Consider the following 16718-nt stretch of genomic DNA (forward strand, 5'->3'; position numbering starts at 1 on the left):
ATAGGAAGAAGAAGTCATGTCTTTCCCTTGGAAAAGAGAGGGGAGTAAAGGCAGGCAAAGGGGAAGAAACATGCACATGATAATGAATCTAGTCCCTCTCACTGTTTTCTCTCATTATTTGAATATGTATGCGAAGAGATGCCCAATATTAAATTGTGCCACTAAAAAGCACCTTTCTTCTGGAGTGTAATTTCATGGGGTCATTTCTGGAGGTACTGCCAAACCTGGACTATTTTTGGCACTCAAGGTCCCTTTTCTAGGATTTTGGCAAGTGATTTTGGGTGGGAGGTTAGGAGGTATTTGAATATGAGGGTTTGAGTATTGGAGTTCTTACAGAGGGCACCCTATCACTGTAGGCCCCTCTTAATCAAAAAACAAACGTGTAGCTTCCCTTGGTGTGGATTTGGGATTTGCCACATTCCCAGCCCTGACAGCAGCCCAGTTTTCTAAGCCACTCCGCTTCAGAGCAGCAAGTAAACAGGCAAAGCTCTCAATGGGTGTCTCTGAGAACCTCCTATTGAAATTACTTTTCATGCTTTTCACCACCCATGGGTACCTCACTTAACATAAGTCCAATTTCATGTTCCAGATCTGAACTATCCAAGCATCCTATGTCAGTAGTTTCTTCACTAATGATTAGGATTCAGAATCACATAAACATTGGTGTTACAAAACTAGGTATAAAAAAAGAGCATGGATTCCTGTTTTTTCTTGCTTTTTCTGCTGTAAGAATTTATCTACTAAGACTATATATACACTGCTTAAGTTCTAGATGCTTACACTTTGTTCATAGTAAAAGAACTATGGAAGAATTTTAAAAGTAGACTTAAGAGACTACTGAACAGAGGCACAGGTGTGTGAAATATATTATAGTAATCTGTGAGAAGTATAAAGGAAATTCAGTAATAAAAAAATAGAAATTGGCAGCTAAATGGTAGGCTTAATGGTTTGGGGCCATCTGAAGAGATATTAAGTGGCTTGCTACAGAATTCAATAAATAATACTTTACTGAATAAATTAATCTGTCACAGCTTAACACACACACACACACACACACACACACACACACCCCATCTCACTCTGGAGTTTTGCATGAATGGAACAGCCAAATCTGTGAAGGATTTGATAAGGTTTCTCTGAGAGGACAAAAAATAAAGACACTTATCCTGAAGTCTCATTTAGCCTCATGGTTTTACATATAGCTTTATCGTTTTTTTATTTATTAGCATGTCTGAGAAACTTTCTAGGAGCAGATGTTGACTTATCAGGATTTTAGTAAAATCTCAAAATAATTGCAAACTTGATTTTCTTATACATTTGTTATCAAGTGTGAGTATTCCATTTTTGGTTTTAAGGCACAGTTTTCTAATGAATAGAAAATTCATTACAAAAGAAATTGTTACAAAAAATATGAGTTATGAGTACAGAGAATAATATTTGTTTATCTTTCTGTATAGTTCCTTTAGAAATTCACAGGATTTTAATGTTAATTATCTCAGAACGCCACCCAATCACACATATAATAATGGAAGCATTGCAAATGTTGTTAATTAATAAGCACCCAAACCATTATGAATCAATTACTTTAGCACAAAGTTTGATACCCAGTGGGTATTCAATAAACATTTGTTGAATTTAAATGAATTGACTCAACAAACTTGAATTGAGCCTCCTGTGGTTGTTCATTTCTCTTCACAATCTGCATTTTATAAAGAAAGCAACAAATTCACTAATGAAAGTCAATGTCATTTAATTGACAGTCTAGCTTAGCCAGTCATGATTAAAGAGGATGGTATTTTCTTGTATTAGTGAAATTACACATAACCCCCTTAGAAAGGGATTCTGATGTATGTAAAGTATTTCAGCTAGTATTCACCAAGTATTAGGATAGTCCCATCCTCACTTTTGCTATTTCTTTCTCTCTGATCTGTATATGAGTAATGGAAATGTTATCATTGTAACCTTTTTAATAGTAGTCAAATCAAATCTAGTAGTCAAAGGTTTACCAGTTGGAAATAAAGGCCGACATAGGAAAAGAAAAAAAAAACAAACATTAAATGAGTTTAGACATATATCAATCACAGCTTAAAACTGTAGGGGTACCTGGGTGGTGCAGTCGGTTAAGTGTACAACTCTTGATCTGGCTCAGGGCCCAATCTCATGGTGCACGAGTTAAAGACCCACATTGGGCTCTGTGCTTATGATGTGGAGCCTACTTGGGATTCTGTCTCTCCTTCTCTCTGCCCCTCCCCTGCTTGTGCTCATGCTCTCTCTCAAAAATAAATAAATAAACTTAATAAAAACATTTTTAAACTATATCAATATAGCTTAAAGCTATATCAATCCTTGGATAAAATTATTATTATTTTTCTTTGAGTTGCTTCCGTTATATTATCCTCTATTACTGATTGGGGGAGAAAAGAAATGCAACTAGCCTCTCTTTCTTTCAGTACTAGGTTCCTTTAAGTCTTTTAGTAACCCTTTTATTTTAGATATCAACAGACACATCTAGCCATCTTTTACACATAGGCTTCCACTCTAGGACTATACCTGATACATAATAGTCCATAAATATTTTTGGATCAATAAATCGAAAATAGGGGTGCCTGGGTTGAGCAGTGAACTCTTGATTTTGTCTCAGATTGTGTTCTCGGGTTGTGAAATTGAGCCCTGGGTTGGGCTCCTCACTAGGCATGAAGACGGCTTGGGATTCTCTCTCCCTCCCTTTCTGCCCTTCTCCTGCTCACACATGCATGCATGCATGCATGTGTTCTCTTTCTATAAGTAAATAATGGAAGAGTAATTTAGCCTTGATAGATATGGTTTCTGGGTAAAAAATGAGTTAGAAAATCTTAGCAAAATTACTCTTTCCAACTTGACCAATGTGTTATTCAACACATCAAAATATGAGAAATGCCCAGATTTTTCCACACGGGGAAAGAAGAACTAAAAAGAGAAGCTCAGATTAAAAAAAATTTTTTTTTCTCCACCTTTGCAATAGCACACTCTACAAAGGGTGGGAGAATAGAAATTAAGAACGTATTAATAAATAATAGTCCACTAAGTTTTCATTTATCTGCTATTGCTAGGGAATTGTGTGATTCATGGAAATAACCATTAATATGTACTGCTTTACATGGCTAAACGTGTTATTACTATAGTCAAAAACTATGTAATATTCCCCTTCCATCTATACTTCTTATATACTATTCTAAAGTATATAATTAAATGCATTGATTATTGAACAATTAGAAAATGTAATGATACATCAACTTAAATTTCACTATCTATAAATAACTGACAAAATATTTCATAACATATTCTTCTATACTTAAAAATGTATACATTTTAAAACTTAGAAAATAGGGCCATTTTATGGGGATTATTAATCTTTTCATTTTATTGGATAATATAATCATCTTTTCATGTAATTATATCAATCCACATTAATTTTATTCTGCCACATTATTTTCAATGACTGTGTTACAGTCCATTATATACATGTAAGAGATATATCCCTGAATTTCATACTCTTGGAATTATTTTTTGCTACAATCAATAAATTTTTAGCAAACAATCCTACACATTTGTTTTTAGAATTTGTTTATTATGTATTGTACATATAGAATTACTTACCTTCTTGATTCATATTGCCAAGTTTCCTTCCAGTGTGGCAAGATGCTTCAGTTTGGACTTATAATATGTTATGTTTGTTTCTCAAAATCATGCAAACATCAAATGGCGCCACTTAATATTTTGGCTAAATAAATGAAGAAAGTAATCACATTATTAGCCACCAGTGTATTCTCTTTCTTTAATTCTCACAGAACATTATGAGGTAAGAACTAATACTATTGTCCTTTTATAAATAAAGACACTGAGATTCAGCATGCTTAAAGATCTTACTATGGATTGCAAAGCTAGAATCTAAGTCCTCCTCACTCATGAGCTGGTGCTCCCACCACTTTATCATTCAAAATTTCCTACTGAAAAAAAAAGAAACATTTTAAAATCTCTTGTCCTGGCTACTCTCATTTTATAAAGTCTATTCCCTACTTGTATTTTTTGCTCACTATTCTTTTCTTGGACTACAATTTTCCTCATTACTGATTTGCAAGAAGTCTTTAAACATAAGGCAACAACTCTGGTATAATAATACATTTTGCTTTGCATTTGGATCTATTCAACTCTGTGCATTAACTTAATATGCCCAAAGGATTCTGCAAAGTTTCCACATGTTGGAAATCATTAGTTTAGACTGTTCAAAATTTGTGACACCCAAATAAATAAAATGCTGCTTAAGTTGACATGGTTTAACACATGAATTCTTCTGAAGGATCTCTTCCAACTAGGTCCTGTTTTTCAGGGTATTCCAAATGATAACCCATACATTAAACAACTTGCTTATTTTCTCTTCCACAGTTTTCCTTTCATGAATAATAAAGATCCTTACTGGCCTCCCAAGTCTTTCAGATAAAATGCATGTTATTCTTTATGTAAGGTGCTTTCACACACACACACACACACACACACACACACACACACACAGAGTAAAAGTAACATTTTAGTTTGAAAAAGTAATTTCAAGGAATTCATTTTTAGATACAGGAATAATGATCTTTAAACACTTCTGCATGAAGCTGAAAAATAGATAATTGGTATATATCTTGAACAAGCAAAGAGATCTGCATCATTACCTGGTTAGAAGTTGCTTTAATGAAATGGTCCAAATGAAGGGAAAATGAAGAATGTTAAAGGTCATAAAAACAGCTTAGCCTTTTCATGAGGTCTTGAAAGCAATTTCTAAGTAGAATTAAGGTTTTCCTTTATTGACTACCACCTTAAATTTATTGAAAAGCTTCCTGAAGTTGTTCAGCAGGAGTTCTATAAAATGTATCTTTAACCCTATTTTTCCTTCTTTTCTCTCATCTAGAAAACTGCTTGAGGATACTTGCCCAGTTGGTTGCCATTTCAAGAGGGTCTTTTAGTAAACACATTCTGAGCAGGAACTCGCTGGCTCTGTAAGAGACAGCTGGCTCTTATTAACAAACTTTACATTACAAATAGAGGCAGGCACATTGCACGTGGGGGCTTTTGCATCTATTTTTCTTGCAATTCCAGGCAGGTGTTCTTCCCACAGAGGCCAATGCTCAGGCACTTTTATTTTAACTATAGATGAGTTATAGGGAACATGTGCTTGCCTTTTGAGAGCACTGAGTACCCTAGAAGTGTAGTTACCCAACTTCAACCACAAATATGGAACAACAGTCTCCCAGAGCAGGGGTAAGCTCAGGATCAAAATTCTTGGGAAAAAAAACAAAAACGAAAAACAAAAACCAAAACCAAGTAACTAATAAGTTTTATGAAAAGATACATAATATCACTTATAATAAAAGAAATACAATTTGTTTTGCAAAGATTATTGATAAGGGCATGCATGAAGAAATATGCACTTTGATATAAAATGTCATGGTTATATACATCATATATATGTATATGTGAGACATGCACATGATACATATATACAATACATATATGATACTGTATAAAATATATTTGTAAAAATATATATACAGATATGTCATACATATGAAATTATCACTGAAGAATATATTTCTCCAGACATACTGTTACTAATAATCTTTCAAAAAACAAAAATTATTTTTTTCGGGGCGCCTGGGTGGCGCAGTCGGTTAAGCGTCCGACTTCAGCCAGGTCACGATCTCGCGGTCCGTGAGTTCGAGCCCCGCGTCGGGCTCTGGGCTGATGGCTCAGAGCCTGGAGCCTGTTTCCGATTCTGTGTCTCCCTCTCTCTCTGCCCCTCCCCTGTTCATGCTCTGTCTCTCTCTGTCCCCCAAAAAATAAATAAACGTTGAAAAAAAAATTTAAAAAAAAATTATTTTTTTCTATTTATTATGTAGATACATGCACATATATACATATCTACATACCTCTTTCTCTCTCTCTAATCTAGAACCCAGCTAATCTATTTACCCTAGGAAATTATCCTTTGGAAATGATTGGATAACAATAGAAAAAAAATATATATATATAAGAATTAGAACTATAGTAGAAGTAGCTTAAACGTTAATCCATATGGAATGAATTAAGTGAACCAAGGGGCATCTATACATTGGCCTACTAGGCAACTGTTAAAGGGGATGAATCCTCTGTTATTCTACTTCTTAGCGATGTAACCTTGGACAATTTCTTAACTTCTTTGCACTTCATTTTTCTGAACTGTAAATGAGGATAATTATTGCATCTAATATACTGGTTATTATAAGGTTAAAATGAGTTAATTTATGTCAAGTACTGAGGAAGACGTCTAGCATAAAGCTATTATACATGCTGGATTTTATTATCCATAGTACATAATGAAATATAGTCACATTGCATTATTTGTTATATGAATACATCAGGTTACAGGATAATATGTATGTATATATATGTTTATAATTATATGCACATTTAATAAATGTTTTATACACACATGTATATACATACATCTCTCCAATTTTTATATACATAAGCAAGTCTGAATGAATATTTGCTGAGTGTTAAACAATGATGATCTCTATGGTGATTTAAGGAACAACTTCATTTTTTCCTTTATGTATTCCTTCAGTTTAGACATTTCTATATATTATATATTTAATAATATCCATGCATTACTTTTATAAAATAGAACAGCAAGGTAACATTGATTATAGAAACAATCTGAAGAGCAAATCATCTTCCAAATAAGGGACAAAAATATAATTACACATGCAAAATAGGCCCAAATACTTACTAGTAATTTAACAGAAAATATTTGTGAAGTATTTTTTTAAGTTTATTTATTTTGAGGGAGAGAGCATGTGCAGGGGAGGGACAAAGGGGGGGGGGTTGCAGAGGATCTGAAGCAGGCTCTTTGCTGACAGCAGAGAGCCCAGTATGGTGCTTGAACTCATGAACCATGAAAGCATGACCTGAGCCAAAGTGGGATATTCAACTGACTGAGCCACACAGGTGTCCTGTGAAGTAAAATATTTTTATGCACACTCATTTCATGCAACTGCATTTACTTACTGAACAATGCTTACGGCTTTTATGTTCTATTTTTGCATAATATTCCATTCTTTACATTTGTTTTTCTTGCTTGGTTATAACATGATTAATTAATATTAGAGAATTAATTTTTTAATTATTTCAACATTTTGTTGTTTAAATTACAACTGTGATTATGAGTTGATACGTTAATAACATACATTCCTGGATCCTAACCTTCCATTATATTTTTGTTGGAGTAACTTTAACATTGTGGACTCCTGGGGTAACTAAATGTATTTACCACCTCTGACTCCTGCACTATTCTAGTAATGCTATAAACTCTGTTTTACTGAGGATGAAGAATAAAATGGGGACTTGGGGAGAAACTGTAAAAGAATTTTTCAGATATTTCAGACAAAAATGAATGAATGACAGAGGTGATCAAGGCTCCAAGGAGTAGGTATTAGCTATCAGTGATCATGAAACACAAAAGGACATTTCTCTATCACATTAGAAGGAATAATCATTTATTATGCTCTTACAGGAAAGTTCATCTGACCATGTAGCTATATATTCATAATCTTCTTTCCTGATAACATCTGAAAGTTTGCCAGACTGACCCCATTTTACATCTTTACAACAGGCCATTTAAAAGGTGTTTTTATGTCCAAATATTTTCTGATGTTCTTGATATCTTGTTAATTTCTAATTAATGTTGTGGTCAGAAATGCTATTCTATATTATTTTGATCTTCTGAAATTTATTGAAACTAATTTTATGCCCCCACCATATTGACCTTTTTATAGCTTCTACCCACCTCCCCCAACACACCCCCCCACACACACAAAAGTGTATTTCTATAGCTATTGGGTCTAGTATTCTACAAATATCAATCAGGCCAACTTAGTTGATGTGATTGTTCAAGTCTTTTGCAATGATGCTGATATTTTTGTCCCTTTCAGTTACTGAGAAAAGATTCTTGAAATGTCTAACTACATGTGAGTTCTATTTGTTCTTTTAGTGTTTAAGTTGTCCTTCATGTACTTGAAAGCTTTGTTTTTATGTACTTAAAATTTAAAATTGTTAGGTCTTCTAAATGAATTCACTCTTTTATTGTTATGAGATGCTTTATTTCTGGTAAAGACCATTATCTTGAAATTTATAGCCTTGTGCTTAGTGTTTGCATGATGCATCTTTACATACTTTCATTTTCAACATATTAATATTTAAACTGTGTTTCTTGAGAACAGCATATAATCAAATACTTTTTAAAAAAATCTAGTTTAACAATCTCTGCCTGTGGAATGATAGTCCATTTTATTTATTTTTTATAAGTTTATTTATTTTGAGAGAGAGAGAGAGAGAGAGAGCACACACATGGGACGAGCAGAGAGAGAGGGAGAGAGAGAGAATCCCAAGCAGAATTCTTGCACTGTCAGTGTGGAGTCTGGTGTGGGGCTTGATTTCACCAACTGTGAGATCATGACCTGAGCTGAAATCAAAAGTCGGACTTTTGACCTATTGAACCACCCAGGAACCCCATGATTATTAGTCCATTTTAATGTTATATATTATGATTGAGTTTGTCTATCATCTTCACATTTGTTCCTATTTATACTATGTCATTAACAATGTTTAAAAAATACAGCAGTGTAATTCTATGTTCTTATTGTAATATATTTTCCTTCTATATGTGGCAAAAGCATATTACTTTATTAAATTATTTTTAAAAACGTTTACAGATAAATTAGTACGTGTATATGTAAATAAAGTAAAAATGTATTTGATGTCTACCCATATTTTTACCTTATAAGGTCCCCTTAGTTGTTTCTGCATATCTGACTTCCATATGGTATTAATTCCTAGAGAACACCTACTAGCATTCCATCCAATATAGATGTACTAGTGATGAATTTGCCTAGTTTCTGTCTTTCTGAAAATGTCTTTCTTTTGTTTTTATTTTTTATTTTATTTTTTTTTCAACGTTTATTTATTTTTCGGACAGAGAGAGACAGAGCATGAACGGGGGAGGGGCAGAGAGAGAGGGAGACACAGAATCGGAAACAGGCTCCAGGCTCTGAGCCATCAGCCCAGAGCCTGACACGGGGCTCGAACTCACGGACCGCGAGATCGTGGCCTGGCTGAAGTCGGACGCTTAACCGACTGCGCCACCCAGGCGCCCCTCTTTTGTTTTTATTTTTGAAGAATAATTTCCCTCAATATGAAATTCCACTTTGGCAGTCCTTTTTTGTGTTTTCTTTCAGCACTTGGAAGATATCATTCAATTGTATTTGATCCTCATTGTTTTTGATAAATCAGCTACAATATATTTCTATGTATAGTTGTTTTTTTCTTAACATAATACTTGCTTTTTCTTTAGCTGTTTTTTAATATTTGGTTTTCATCAGTTTATGATGAAACCAATTATAGTTTTCTTTGCATTTTGTTTGAGTTTTGTTGAAAATTTTCAGTCTATAGGTTGACATGGTTTATCAATCAGGAAAAAATCTCAGCCATTATGTCTTCAGATAGTTCTTGTAGTCCATTTTCTCTTTTCTCTTGGGAACTCCATTACACTGAAATTACACCATTTGACAGTATTCCACAGATCTGAGGTGTTTAATCCCATAGGAAAAAAATCTGATATTGTATTTTTCATTTTCTTCATTTTTATAGTGTCTACCTCTCTGCTAAAATTCCTTATCTAAACGTGTCTATTGTCCACCTTTTCGACTAGGCATAATTCTCCAAGTTACTTTAAAGTCTGTGATAATTCCAGGATTGAGGCCAATTCTAGTTCTGTTTCCCTTGATTCTTTTCTCTCTACACCAAAGGTCATATTGCTTATTTTGTTGTGACTTTTATTATTATCTCTGTTATTATTGTTGTTTTGTTTATGACAGACTTTATACATAAGAGACCAAGTATATAATATTTATCTCCATAAAAAGGCTGCCCTTCTTATGTCAAGCATTAGTGCCGTGGGCTAAATCAGCCTAATCTATGTTTGATTCTCATCTGACTTTTCTTGCCCCTTTGGTTAAATTCAGTTCATCACTAACTTAAAGTACTTTAAAGCATTGACTTAAAACCTTCCCTTTAGCAAGGTTTGGGATCTGAGCATTAGCAAGAGTCTGGTAATCTCTTTTTCACTCACATCCAGCTTCTCGTTTTCTGAGTCATTTGGGTGTTTTCTTTGCTCTCTTGTCCTGCTCTCTTTTCCTGCTCCCTGGGAAATGTCTTCCTATCCTGCAGCCCACCCCTTAGGGTTTGGAGGCCTGCTGTAGAACCCTTGGTGAAGAGCCACAGTTTCTCAGAGGGATTTCTCTTTATTCTCCTGCCCTGTCCCCAGCCTTTGGCATGTAGCTGTAATGCAGTCAGCAAAGGCTCAGAGTACTTCTATGGATTTCTCTTACTCTCTCTCTAGTTCCAGCTTTTGGTGGATAGTTATTTTGCCCTTGGAAAAGGCCCATGTACCTTAGGGGTATCTCTCTCAACTTCCCTGCTTTGTCCCCAGGCTTCAGTGTACCCCCATCATGGTAAATACTTGGGGAAAGACAGGGCGAGTGGGTACAGACCAGACTCTGGCTGAGGTGTCATGCGATTTTCATCCTTCGAACTCGTCTGCGTAGTGCTGCGAAAGTTCATCAAAAGTCGGTCAGGTTTCTACATGCCTGGCCCTTATCTCTGAAAGATTTCTCCTCTCCTCATCCCTGTTAGTGGCAAAAGCAGCTTCCTAAGTGCTCATAATGTAATGCCCCCGATTTTGAATCCGAGAGACCACCAAGGAGCCGATACCGATGCAAACACACAAGGGTTTATTTGCAAGCTCGAGCTTGGGCCCAAGTATACCCGACACAGCAGAGCAGGGACTTGGACCCCTAGGTTAAGAGGTGTAGCAGTTTTATAGGGGCCAGTGGCCAATGAGATTGTAACACACACAGAAAGTTGCATAGTCATGTCAGTCCACACGCAGGTGGCCAATTGAATTACAATTTACCCTATAGTAACTGTTTGAACTAGCCTATCAGTCTGGTCAGAATTGGCGTGCAAGGTTGGTGGGCAAAAGGCGGGGTTTACATTCTTTGGCGGTTAGGGGTTCCGCATTCCTATATGGGCCGGTTTCCAGTAAGGGTGTGCTCAGCGGCTTGACTAGGGTGGGGGAGTGTCTTAAGCAATAAGTAGGTCATGTGGGGGTGATACATGAGATGGTGGGTGTAGCACAAAATGGAGTTAGTCTTGCTCTGCTTGTGCAGGGGTAGGGGATTTTTGTTAAATTCCTTGGGTCCCACAATAACTTGTGGGATTTTAGTTTATTTTAATTTCTTTGCATATTCAATTCCCTGATTTTTTTTTTAAACTCCGATTTTGTTGCTTACCCAGGTTGTTCTAGTAGTTTGAGCAGAGTGCCACTCACTTGTAACTTTCTACATACTAACTCCATTTGGTGACTAAAAATTAGTACTATTAATCTGAGCTCATGTTCTGGAACGTTATCAACTTCTCAGCCAACCTTAGAAAATTTTAAGGAAAAAAAAAAACTGTTAAAATGTGTCTATTTCTAATCTCCTCCTTTGTTTCATACCTTGTTCTTCTTTCAAGCTGTTTGCCTTGAATGTTCTAATTCATATCTTCAGTACTTTTCTTTGTGCTGATATCCTCAACTGATTTGAATGTACCATTTCTCTCTGTAGGCCAACTTTTCTTTATATAGAGACATATGACTCTTCTGATATTAAATCTAGGTCTATGGTAATTATCTTTTAAAACTCTTCCCATTTCCTGGCAACTTCATGCAATTAGATACTCTGCACAGTTTTTACTGATATTTTTTCGTAAATCATGTTTTAGATCATGTATGACTCCTTGAATCTATCATATAAGTATGTTGCTATGATTAATCAACACATATTTTATCAACTGTTTTTACTTGATTAAATTTCTTCAAATCCATTTACTGAGAATAACACCAAAAATAATTGATCTGCTCTAGGGAGTGTCTATATATCTTATTATTATGTTTTTATATAACTCTGAATTTCAGAGTTTTACTCTGAATTTCATAAACATACTATATGGCTTAACACTGGGTATTTGATAATCTGTGCTAAGGAATTTGTTATTCTCAGCTTTATTGAGGTGACTAAATATTTGATTCAATACTTCAAGCACAGGGATTCAATTCAATCATTACACATAGTTTAAGTGTGGAATTGTCAAAATGAATATGAGAAGATGAAGTCTTCTCACTAAGGCTAAAATGTAGCTATGCTGGACATTAAAAAAAGGAGGGAAGGGTGCCTGGGTGGCTCAGTTGGTTGAGAGTCTGACTTTGGCGCAGGTCATGATCTCACAGTTAGTAAGTTCGAGCCCCGTGTGGGGCTCTGTGCTGACAGCTCAGAGCCTGGAGCCTGCTTTGGATTCTGTGTCTCCCTCTCTCTCTGCCCCTTCCCCACTCATGCTCTGTCTCACTCTGTCTCTCAAAAATGAATAAATATTTAAAAAAAAAAAAGGAGGGAGGTGTGGCGTCTGAGTGTCTCAGCAAGTTAAGAGTCCAATTACAACTCCCATCATGACTTCATGGTTCAGGTTCAAGCCCTGCATCGGTGTCTGTGCTAACAGCTCAGAGCCTGGAGCCTGCTTCAGATGCTGTGTCTCCTTCTCTCTCTGCCCCTCCCTGCTCATACTCTGTCTCTCTCTCTCTCTCTCAAAAATAAGTAAATATTAAAAAAAAAATGTAGCCTGCTGGAGAATTCACCCATCCTGTAGAAAGTCTATATTCTAAAATATAGTAGCAGGAATTAGAGATTAAACTGCACATAGTCAGTAGCAGTGCCTAAATATGTGATGTACTTATACATATTTTAGAATGAAATAAAAATGGGGGGTTGATTAGGAGAAAAATACCATATAATTTTATTCAATAAAATACTGCTTAGCTAATTTTTAATCTAATTAAATACTGAAATTTAAATATCCAGTTCTCCCACAGCCCATTATTAGTCATTTTCAGGAAGTAAATTATTCAGAAATATTTAAGATTTGAAAAATATGTGATAAAAATGTGAAATTTGCCTGAATTCCACATGTCTGAGCCTCACTACTTACTATTCACATAGGTGTTTGAATGTGTGTGTATGTGTTTTAATCACAATAAACACACACACAAGTCCTGAGTTCATCAGAGTAGGATGTCTAGTATAGTTACTATAACATATTTAATTCAACAGCTTTCAGAAGAGGGGAGAAAAATCACATCCCCTTATAGCACATAGTATTTTGAGATGAACAGCTCTTTAATGAAGAGTAGAATGAGAATTATGATAAGCTGTTATCTAGGGAAATGTCCTAGCAGGGAAAACAGGAGTTGTAGAAACATCTGGGTTGAATTTTTGGCATAAGCAACCAAACGTTGTCCTCATGAGAAGCAAACCTTCCCAAAGAAAACACACTGAATCTGTCTGCTTTTATTAATGTGCCTCACTGGTGAATCTCCAGTGGTGATGGATCACCCTCATTTAAGGAATGATGTGCCGGAAAAATGCATTATTTTCAAGAGTAACAGAGTGGATTAATGCAAGTGTGTACTGAAAAAAAAAGTCAAAACTCTCTCATGATATATGCTGATTTTCGGGTGTTCCCCATTTGCACGGCTGTTTAAGCAAGCACTCTAAATGGAAATGCACTTGACATTTTTGTAACTGGATGTGATCAAACAACATTAGAATTTAGCTGATTTCTCAGAAAATTATTAAACGAATTTCTTCCTCATTTCCAATACTTGCATGGGGAAAAAGAGAAATAAGAGACATTTAATAAAAATTGACACTCAGAAGGAAAGCTGCCTGGGAACAATGTAAGGAGGTTCGTATCTTTTTTTTTTTTTTTCTCTTTCCTTTTTTTTTCTCTCCCTTCCTTCTTCCATCACAATAGTCCTGGGCTGCATACATCATCAGAGGAGAATTTTGATCACCTGTTTCCAGGCCTTGGTAAAGCAATTCAGGATAAATGTTCCATAAGGTACCTTGAGACTGAGTTATGCTTTCCATTAATGTTTATATGACAAGGACTTGTTAATACAGAAATATTCTTAAACTCTCTGTAATAAATGATTCTGGCCTTGCAGCGTCTGGTAGCAGACAACTGAGCATTAAATCCTGCCAGGGAGGTAAGAGATAACATGGTAAGATGACTACATCTACTGGACAAGATCACCAGGCACAAGCAGTTATTATCGTATCTGGTACAAGTTAGGGCAGCATAGGAAACAGGATGATGGCAGGAAACATAATTGTTAGACTCTTTGTAGCTTGGACCTGGTAGAGGATTCCTGTTGTTTCACTGAAAACCAATTTAGTTATCTACTGCTACATAATAAGTGATCACAAACTTAGTAGCTTGAAATAACACATAATTATGCCCTGTTTCCATGGTCAGAAATCAGGGCATAGCTTAGCTGGGCTTCTGCTTTAGGGTTTCTTGAGGCTGTAATCAAGGCGTCCAAGGGTTGGGTTCTTGTCTGAAGCTTGACTAAGGAAGGATTCACTTTCAAGTTCACATTGTTGTTGGCAGGATCTAGTTCCTTGCTGGCTGTTCGCTGGAGATCTCCCCCTGTTCCTTGCCATGTAGGCCTGTTCATATGGCAGTTTGTTTCATCAAAGCCAGCAAGAGACAGAACTAATAATGAGAGTCTTCTACAATCCTATGTAACATAATGACAGAAGTGACATCCATCACCTTCGCCAGATTCTGTTGGCTAGGAGTAAGTCACCAGTCCTGCTCACACTCAGAGGTAAATGACTACACAAAGGCATGAATACCAGGAGGCAGAAATCACAGGGGGTGTCTTAGAGTCTGCACATCACAATCAGCAAGCCCAAGTATTTCTCTAATTTTTGATCCCATTACATCTAATAGCTTCATACTCCTATAAAATTCTGAGAAAATATTTCTGTGAAGGAGAATTTGTAAGGAATTCTAAGTGATTTATTACAAAGTCAGTCTAGAAATTAGAGAACATACATTTTGTAATCCTTCTCCACCCCTTGATAGCTATATAACATAGGATCATTCCTAGCCTTCTATGTCTCCATTTCCTACACGTGAAATAGAAATATTATGGTTATCCTGCCTATCTCATGAACATATTCTTATAATAAAAAGACATAAGCAAAAAAATGTTTTGAACAAATAAGTTTCCTATAAGCATAAGATGTACGTGCAGGTAGTTTAACTTTCCACAGATTTCACAAGTCTGAGATCCCATATATAAGAATGACTTGACATATTTTGATTCCATAGTTCACTACAAGTGATTCCAAGTTCACTACACCTCCTTTAAATTACCCCTGCCCCCGAAGTGTTTTTGGGAGCTTCCAAAGAATACCTTTCATATTCTTATAACTATTCTCAATCAGAAGCCAGATGCCATCCACAATTTCTTACTTTTTCTCCTGCTCTAGGCTGCCTGTGTGGGATCCTGGGAATCTGGTGGGGCCATTGTCTTCTCTGGGAACATTGCCCTAGAGCATTGGAGGTGGTAGATCTATGAGATGAAGGTTTCAATAGGGCCAATATAGTACATATTTCTCCTTCCCCTCAAGTTTAGAGCCAGTTAAAAAAACAGACACAGGAGCTTGATAAATATAGACTAAAGCATCAGCTTTACTATCGGTAGAGGTGGATTAGAAAACACCTTGGGTTTGTGACTGTATGTGGATTTCCTAATAGCCATTGCCTGAGTTCTGATCTTGGAAAACTCCTTTCAACAATACACAATGTGCAGGCTGTTGACACAGGTAAGCTGCAAGGGGAAACCAGACTCTGCTCAGACACTGAGCCCCGATAGCAGGGACAGAGAGCAAGGCCCTGGGACAGGGGCTACTTTCTCACCAACTGAGGAATAGGAGCCAGTAGGCACTAGATCCTGCTTATCGTATCGGTCAAATCAGTCAATCCTTTTTCTGTGGAGAGGAGGGACTAAGGGGAAGGACAGAGAAGCTGGAGGAAGAAATTCACATAAACATGAGAAAAATGGAATAGGCTACCTCCCCCCACCCCCAACATTGTGTATTGCTCTAAGGGAAAGTTGGAGACCAATCGGTCTCTCACTGAGAAAGGTTGCTTTGAGATAGAAGGTATCAAGCCGTGCTAATTTTGTCCTGGTGAAGAGTCTGAGAAAAGAGTGGGTCAGCCAGGGCACAGCTCTGCTACTCAGTGTAGTAGAAATGAAACATTACTGAAATACCATGGTGTTTACTTCCTGTGAGATGGACTGAGCCATGGGCTGGAAGTTGATAAAACTAAACCAAATGGCACATATACATATAGCAACAGCAGCAGCTCCTCACTAACATAGTTCTACTTCTGTCAATTCTTTTTGCAAGGTCACGGACTTTGGTTAGTTGAAAGTCAGTGATCACAGTTAGCTAAAAACCTGAAAATAAGAATACATGGCATGATGCTGTTTATGGAGATTGTTTTTCTTCTTTTATTATCTAAGTTGTAAATAGCTTACTGTGCCTCCCAAGAAGTTTTGGAAAATCACAAGAGTGTTAAAGAACAAGTACCAAAGAGAAATGGTTTGCAAACTATCTTCAGAACATCAGGTCTGATTCAGACAATGGAAATGAAATAGTAAGTGAATCTGTTTCTTAAACAATATTAAGGAGAACATCAATTCCTTC

Source organism: Prionailurus bengalensis, chromosome B1 (genome assembly GCF_016509475.1).
Source record: "Prionailurus bengalensis isolate Pbe53 chromosome B1, Fcat_Pben_1.1_paternal_pri, whole genome shotgun sequence".
NCBI classification, from domain to species: Eukaryota; Metazoa; Chordata; class Mammalia; order Carnivora; family Felidae; genus Prionailurus; species Prionailurus bengalensis.